The 9037-nt window shown below is 40.9% G+C and overlaps 1 pseudogene across 1 annotated transcript; it reads left to right on the top strand.

Annotated features, from left to right (window-relative positions):
- The first annotated feature begins 7462 nt into the window (after positions 1 to 7462).
- On the top strand, positions 7463 to 8380 carry LOC309844623 (taste receptor type 2 member 134-like; annotated as a pseudogene). Its single transcript has one exon. The product of its transcript is annotated as a taste receptor type 2 member 134-like (transcript).
- Positions 8381 to 9037: the final 657 nt, after the last annotated feature.

Here is a 9037-nt window from a genome sequence, read left to right as displayed (position 1 = left end):
AGCAGGTACTACTGCTTTATATCCTAAGAAAAAGAAGCAGGATTCCAAAAAATTACAGAGAAGCCATGAAAAGAGTTGAGATTTGTTCATAAGTAAGGAATAGAAAAGGCAATTTTTTGTAAACGAGGAAAAGACTCTGGAGCAGGAATGTCATGGGAATAAGTTTCCCTTCAGAAAAGGAAACCAATAGACTGATAGCACGGAGTTTGCTTTGTGTTTCTTTTGCTTTGTCTCCATTCTCTTTCCTGGGCTGTTGCTCTTTTTCTCAATCAGTATTATATAGAGCTTAGCCATGGACACAAATATTTTTATATATATTGCCTCATCTAACGTTCACAGAGTTGCAAGTATTTATGACTGCAGTCGTACACACCCAGGTGGAAAAGACCTATAATCATAGGTTATAGGTTGAGAAAGTGACAGAAATAAAACCCAACCCCAGGGCTTCCAAATCTACATCATATGCCCTTTACAACAAACCAGCTCTAAATGAATATGAATTCATAGAATGTTACGACAAAAATCGTGTTTTTATAGCTTTCTTGGGAATATCATGATATTTTCTCAGATTCTCTAATGTTTGTCTGCTTGGGTGTCTTTACGCATTGTCCCCTGGTGGTAGATAAGAAATACTATGGGGAAGAGGAGAAACAGGAATATAAGAAGACACTTGTTCATTACTCCAAACAGCAATCTTGGTTCCGAAATTTGAGACTCGGTTACTGAGAAGCAGCAAGGAGATAAAGCTGGTTTCTTTTGGTCCCACCAGGCGCTGGGTCACATGTGGCATGTGGCATCCCAGTCTTCCGTTCAGGGCAAAGGCAGAGTGGCAACAGCTTCATTGTATTTTCCTGAGGAAAAACACAGAGGTATAGACAGTGTATCTAGTACTAAAGAGTGAAATCTGGAGCACATATGGCAGGAATAAGATTAAATGAGAAAATGATGTATGCAAATGTGCTTAGCAAAATGCCAGCCACAATTAGGTTTTCAGTGAATGTTGGTTCAATTTGAGATTGTATTTCTTTCCTAGAGCTCCCTACTTAATGCCTTGTGATTAAAAAACAAACAAACAAACAAAACTCTCCTCTGACTTTTATTACTATGGTCTGATGGGGAAAAATGAACGAGTCTACCAAGCTACCTACCTGGGAGCCCAGTACCCAGTCCCTACTGCGTTCACACTCCCTCACCCAGTGTTCCTGCAGCCATTCTGCAATTCTTCCCTTGGGTTACCCAGTTGGAAACTTGACCACTGCAGCCCACTGAAGTCCCTCTATTGCTTTCATTTCTGCACATGCAGACAAAATGATGGGAGCTCTCTGAGGGGCTTGTTAGGAGTCACTGGATGATTGGGAATGCATTTTTAAACTCCTTTATTGAGTTTAAGAGGAGACACTTAAGCTCCCACATCATGGTGGGAAAACAGTGGATGCTGTGTTCTTCTTTTGCCCCTTTATTTTATCCCCCAGTTCCCAGGACTGTCACACCATTAAGCATGGTCAGCACATTTTGGCCTCATCCTAGGAAGTGTTCCATAATATGCTATCACCAGCACTCCCTCCTGTCTCATGCTTCCTTCACCCCCTATGCCTCCAGAGAGGTGTATGATGAATGGTGGATGGGGGCTGTTTGAGGATCCCAGGAGGGACAAGATGGAGGGGTGTGAAGAGAAAAAAAAGTTAGGAGAACAATCACCATTTCAACAATGGAAAATCTTAGATTATGATTTTTTTTTTAGCAGAATGATTAAGCCATTCTAGAAACATGACTCATATATTGACTTCTGCCCTTTCTTTCTCCAAATGATTATGAGAAACACATACTTGGAAGATTTTAATAAGATTATGAGTAATATTAGATCATTATAATTCCTGTTTATGGAGGATAGCAGTCCAATACTTAATTGCAAGAGGAAAATGAATCCATGCTTCTAGGAAGTACTGCTATTTACAAAAACCAAGGAGGAATAATTTGGTTACATTTGCTTCTAGCTCTCTCCTTGTTGTCTTTTCTAATTTTTTTTCTTAAGAAAAAAGAGAAAGATTAGATAGAAAGTAAACTGTTTTGAGACTAAGATTGTCTGAAAAGACTATTTTGCCCTTGAACTTGAGTACCCAGATAGAAAATTCTAGATCAGAGATGATTGTTGCAGTGTCTTTTTAGCTTCTAAAGTTACCTTTAAAAAGTCTAAAAAATACTCAAATTATTAATATTTTGAATATAGTATCCTCTTCACTTCTTGTCCTCTTGAGAAGCTTGTGGGATCCTCAATTTATGCTCAATATTCTGAAACTTTATGATGGCCCAGATACTTGGAAGGCCCTTTTAAAAGAAAAAATTATGTCTTTTAGTTCTTCAGTTATTTTGTTGGTGGGATTTCCCCCTTCATTTATTATTTTTCTCCTTTTAGAATCTTTTTAGTTGGATATTCGATATCCTGGATTAGTGTTGTTGTTTTCTACCTATGGTTTTGTGGAGTTTTTTGGCTCTCCTTTTTGAAATACTTCGTAAGTTTTATCTTCTGTCTCTTATATTGAGTTTTTAATTTTAGCTAATCATGTTTTTAATTTGAGTGAAATTTTTAAAAGTTTTGAATGTTTTCTTTTAATAAAATCTTATTATTTTATTTGGTTGTTTTGGATACTGTGAACTCTCTGAGAATGTCAATTTTGGTGAGAAAAGTTTTTTTTCTCCTTGCATTGATGAATTTCCCACAAGTAGCTCTTTTTTTGCTTTGTTTTCATTTTATCTTCCACCTTTTCTCAGATACTCCAAACTCCTTGTTTTCTGTTTGTGTTGAATAAGGGATGGAGGACTGACTGGAAGCTGTGAACTTGTGAATGAGATTGTTGACCCCAGGCTTCACTGTAGAATGCTGGCAGGGCTAATTATCTGAGGAATCTCTGATAGTGTCTTTACATCTTTTTCTTGGAATGCTTGGATTCTTTGAAAAGTCTACACTCATTTCATGCCTGGAAGCTGAAGGCCTGGGTGCCAGTGTTCTTGGAACCCAAGTGAGGGAAAGATATTAATTTACTTAATTTGTCATTTTCAGTGTACCCTTACCTCAGATGTGTTTGGTGTTCACCCAGCTCAGAGACCCTGTTTTATCATCTCCAGGGAATAACCTCCAGTCTTTCCCTAAGGCTGAGAAAGAGTGGTTGCCTAGTTATACAAAAGGGAGGAAGTGATCTAGGAATCTGAATCTTAAACTGACTTATAACCAATGTTTAGCAACTTTTCTCCAGAGGTGCCTGGTACTGAAAATCCTGAGTAAAAGTCAGGTTAGTTCTTGACTTTTCCTTCTGCTTGCATAGGCTTTAGTTTTCTCAGATCAGCTATATTTTTGGCTACTTGTCCATCTACTTTCCAGCTTCCCCCTATTTTTTTTTTTTCTTTCCCTCATTCTGTTATTGTAGATTGAAGGCTTGAAAAATATTTTCTAAAAATCTCTGTATAGTCATTTTAGAAGAGTTTTGGGGAGAGGGTGAAAGAATATGTAGGGATTCAATCTCTTTCCCTCTTTGACTTTCGATTTGGGACATCAGCTCCAAATTTGCTTTCTGTGGTACAGTCCTGTCTTTAACTGAGACCTTACACAAATATATGTATATGTATATGTATGTATATATATATGTATATAAACTAGATATGAGCAAAGCTACTCTGTTTTGTTTTTTAAGATTTATTTATTTGAGAGAGAGAGAGAGAGAGAGAGAAAGAGCAAGCCTGCATGCACAAGGTGGGGGAGGGACAAGCAGACTCTGTCCATGACCCTGAGATCATGACCTGAGCTGAAATCGAGTCAGAGGCTAACTGACTGAGCCACCCAGGCACCCCAAAGCTGCTCTGTTTGAAAAGGAAGTGGGTGCCCGTGGTTGCGCTTCTTTAGTTCTCATCTTGTGCCATCTCTACCATGAGAACTTCCTTTAAGGCATGGTTTGTAAACTGCTGATTTAGGAGTTGAACATGATTTATCCTTCTACCAAATGTTAGACATTTGAGTAAAGTTTATGGCATTATGGAAGGAGCATTGATTTATTCCTTTAGAAATTAGTTTTATTGCTCTCCATTGCTCAGATGGTCCAAGTCAGAGAAAGAAAAAAAAAAACTAATCTAAAATTTTTGGAATTAGAATAAAATTAGACTCTGGACCTCCTTGCAAACAAATTTTATCATTGCAAAAATAACTTTAAAATGCTATTTTCTTTAGCTAAAAGGAAAATACATCAATCTACCTGAATATTAGGCAATATTTAACTATGCTTATACATTTTGAAAAACAAGGATATTGTAAACTCAAGTTTACTTTTAGAAAGCTACAATTCTATTTTATACTGGAATTCTTTTTTTTTTTTTTTTAAGATTTTATTTATTGACAGAGATCACAAGTAGGTGGAGAGGCAGGCAGAGAGAGGAGGAAATAGGCTCCCTGCTGAGCAGAGAGCCTGATGCATGCGGGCTCATCCCAGGACCCTGGGATCATGACCTGAGCTGAAGTCAGAGGCTTTAACCCACTGAGCCACCCAGGTGCCCCTATTTTATACTGGGTTTCTAATAAATTCAGTGTTTTATTCAAAATTATTTACATGAATATATGATGAGAGAAGGTCTGTAGGGCCAGAAGAATATTTTGAACTTATTCTGCCAGGAAATCATATTAAATTAGTGCATAATTTAGCTTCATGTTTATGCCCAGTGTAGCCTTTAAAAACATTGTTATTTCCTTCCTCCTCTACCTTTCCCTGGCACAGACCATCAATTACCTGATGAAACCATGGAAGAATATGGAAGTATTTGTACACTGCAGGTCACTCATAGGTCCAATTGGGAATGGACACAAGGATTTACAAATGCTGTTAAATGAAATATGTATTTTTACATGTCACTAAAGTGACCCAGTGTGTTTTCTAATGTAATAAGAGAAAAATAAAAGAAACTCCCTCGTGAACAGAAGCCAAAAAAGTCAAAATGAAGGGAGTGCAGGTAGGTCTCTTCAGAATTATCCACTTGAATCTGACCTTCTGCTGTTATGTGTTGACACCAGCAAAATTTCACAGGCGACTCAGGCATCATGCTAAAAATTTTTTTGACAGTTGTGCTACAAAAGGATTTATCAGTTTTATTTTCAACCATGAGACACCTTTAGAAAACAGAAACATGCCCCAAACTGTGGTGAGAAACACATGGTATTTAGATTGGTGGTGTATATTGGAAGGAGTCTCAAAAACAATGAAATGGGTTGTCCTGTTTATGGCCTCTTTTGGAGGCAGATTATGCATAGGGCATGGGACCTCTCTAAGGCTCACATCTAGTGACGCACTGAGAGATGGATGAACTGGTGCCCATGGAAGAGTACTCTTTCACCCTGCTTACGGAGGAGTGTGGAAACAAAAGAAAACACTTGAAGAGCTATCAACCATAGAAAAGGAAGAGTCCCGGGAAAACCATTTCCAGCAAAGTATTTGCTTTGATGACCGTGTAAGTCACGAGGTTGCCTTTGAGCACACCGGGGATACTTGGTTACATGTGATGGCAACAGGGCGTGTGTGCCATGGCCTCAACTTGCTTCTTGATGACATCATGAAGCTGGCCTTTCACCAAAAGGATTACAAGAAGAGCCAAAATATTGTGAAACTTGCAGGAGCCACTCACTGCTGCTATCTTCAAGGAGAAGGCAGGGGAAAACATGGGAAGAACTAAATCAAGTCACGGAAGCTGAGTTTTAAACCAAAGATCAGAGTGGGTTATCTGCTCTTTGGTAATCTTTTGAGAAAAGTGAAGCAGTTCTTCAACCAAATGTCATGTTTGAGAGGTAACCAAAACCACTTTTTCCTGGGGCACCTGGGAGGCTCAGTTGTTGACCATCTGCCTTCAGCTCAGGCCCTGGGATTGAGCCCCACATCGGGCTTCCTGCCCAGCAGGAATCCTGCCTTTCCATCTCCAACTCTTGCTGCTTTGTATTCCCTCTCTTGCTGTCTCTCTCTCTGTCAAATAAAATCTTTAAAAACAAACAAACTCTTTTTCCTGAGGTTTCTATAAATGTTTATTCTTGTTTTTATTCTCTTTCACCATTCACAATAGACCTCTCACTGTGGAGTTTTGAGTGAGACCATACTGAGTGGGAGAGAAGCCTTTATTTGTGAGTGGCTTTGGAGAGGACTATGACTCCAGGATCTTTGATAGTGGAAGAGGAGACTCCCTTCCCTGTTTTTCTTCCTGCACTTCTGCTTCCTTCTACCTTCCTCTTTCTTTCCACTTTCAACGGCAAGGTGTTCTAACAGGTTGGTTGCTATTCTCTTATTGTGCCACCCCCACCCCATGGGCTTGCTCAGAGCTCCTCTTGTCATCCCAGTTCTTGGTTCCCTGGCTTCAGTTGTATGTCCACTCTGGATCTGGTCTCCCAGTTTCCCTTCTCTGTTTTTCCCTTCTCATGACTTACCTACTCTCATTTCCTCAGAGCCTTCTTGGGAAGGGAGTAATTTCTGTTTGCTAAGCACACTGAAGTTAAGGCATTAATGGCTAACAGATTTGATGTTAATATTAGGGAAATTCACATTTTAACTGGAGACTCCTCAAATTTCAATATGGAGCCTGCCAGTGACATTTTAGGCAGCATGAGCAGTCAGTGGAGGAGAAAATGAGCCTTTTCCTGGTGCTTGTGCATATGGATGACTTTTTACTTTACCCATTCAAGAGATGGGCCTTATTGTAATGTGTACAGACTAGTGAATAAAATATTAAACTGGGACATGAAGGATCCAGGAAGGTTTGGGGCTAGGGGAGCCAAACAAGGATAAGGACATCTTTTAAAGAAAAGTCAGGAAAAAAAATAGTATGGTTAATAAATAAAGTACAAAATATGAGTATTTTCAATCACTCATGCAGCCTCTCTTCTGTTAACATATCCCTTTCCCTGGCTCTGGTAAGAAGCAGGTGGAGCATAACAAATATCATGGAGGACAAGGGGTGTTAGAGAGGAGAAGGGAGTTGGGGTAAATTGGAAGGGGAGGTGAATCATGAGAGACTATGGATTCTGAAAAACAATCTGAGGGGTTAGAAGTGGCGGGGGTGTGGGAGGATGGGGTACCAGGTGGTGGGTATTATAGAGGGCACAGATTGCATGGAGCACTGGGTGTGGTGAAAAAATAATACTATTTTTCTGAAAATAAATAAATTGAAAAAATAAAAAAAAAAAGAAGAAGCAGGCAACAGGATAGGCAAATATAGACAGTGGATCATTGAGCTGGGAGTGATTTGCATGCCAAGAGAGATCACAGGGATCTTCTTTTCAAATTCTGCGGGATTGGAGGTATTTACTAGTAGCTGGGCTTTTGTATGAATCCAGGGAGAGAGCTTTTTGGATCTCTGGTCTCAACAGAGTGGCCTAGCCAGAGAGGCCACTTTTCCTTGTGGATGTATCCCAGTGTCCCAGTGTGAGCAGAGCCTCCTGGAGATGATGTCCTCCTCACCTGCATTGATCTTCATGGTCATCTTCTTCCTGGAGTTGATGATTGCGATGTTGCAGAATGGCTTCATGGTTATTGTGCTGGGCATGGAGTGAGTGTCATGTGGGTGCTTCCTGCAGGTGACATGATTGTGGCCTCCCTGGCCGCCTCCCAGTTCTGCCTGTATGGGGTAGCCATCTTGAACAACCTCTTGACCTTCTCTGAAATAGACTATTACCAGATCCCCTGGAACTTCATCAGTACTCTCACTTCCTGGCTCACTGTGTGGCTTGCCGTCTTCTACTGTGTGAAGATCACTCTCTTCTCCTACCCTGTCTTCTTCTGCCTGAAGTGAAGGATTTCTCCGTCAATGCCCAGGCTGCTGCTGGGCTCTCTGGTCTTAGCTGGCCTGAGAGTCATCTCATCAGCCACTGGAATGAGAATTTTTATGCAGATTCTTACCCCCCAGAGTTCCCAAGGAAACAGCACCCTGGCTGACAGTACAGCCCTTCTATTGGTCTCTTGTTCTACCTCATACAGTGCTTACATGGTTGATCCCATTCTTCCTATTCTTGGTGTCCATGCTCTTGTTCATGTTCTCACTGTACCAGCACTTGGGGCGGATGAGGGAACGTAGACTGGGAGCATGTGATCCTAGTACCCAGGCTCACACCATGGCCCCGAAAGTCACTTGTTTTCTTCCTTGTCTTTTATACATCATATTTCCTGTTTCTGATTGTTGTTGCTATGAAAATCAGTCTTCACTGATACTGGTCCTGGGTCACTGGTACTGGGCCTGGGAAGTGGTGACCTATGCAAGCATCTGTTTGCACTCCAGCATCCTGGTGCTAAGCAGCCCCAAGCTGCGAAAAGTCCTGAAGACCATGCTTTGGAAAGCTCTGGACAAAGGCTGGTCCGTCTCAAGTTAACAGTGTCAATAATCATTATGTGTGGACAAGCCCATGAGTGGTGAGAACCTGTAAAGTTTGGGTACTGTTCTTTTCATTTCCCTCTTTCTTTTATACTTCTTCCATGCCCTATCAATTCTTTTTGCACCCTTCTCTGTTCTTGCCATCCCCTCCACTGCTCCTAGTACCCAGTGTGGGTCCCAAACCACTCTGGGCTGGGATGATGGCCTCATTGTCTAATAGACCTTTCACACCCTCTATATGAGAGTTCTCGAAACATCCTTTGGGTCTGACCACTTTATGGAGACCTGTAATGGCTGTCAGTTATCTTCGAGGTCAACCTGAAGTATTTTTTTAATGGTGGCATAGATTGTCCCACCATCCCACACACAACTGCTCTCCTGTCAGTGGTCTCTCCACTCCAGTCCAGGAAAGATTCTTTCCATCTCCCCACATCTCCATATCTTCTTCACTCTAGCCTGTGGTCATTTGGCCCATCTGGAAATTACTTCTTTCTTCTGTCTGCCAGTCTTGTCCCTTCCCTTCTTTGGTGCCCAGCTTATGACTGATTTCACGCACATGGAGTCTTTTCAGTTTGATCCCATGGAAGGCTGAGGTTGTGTAGGAGTTTTCCACCACTCTAGGCTCTGCCCATGATTTGTTTGTTTGCTGTATGTT

This window comes from Mustela nivalis, assembly GCF_964662115.1.
Source record: "Mustela nivalis genome assembly, chromosome: 12".
NCBI lineage: Eukaryota > Metazoa > Chordata > Mammalia > Carnivora > Mustelidae > Mustela > Mustela nivalis.
Note: the sequence above shows the minus strand (reverse complement) of the source record. Positions and strands in the feature narration are given on the sequence as shown.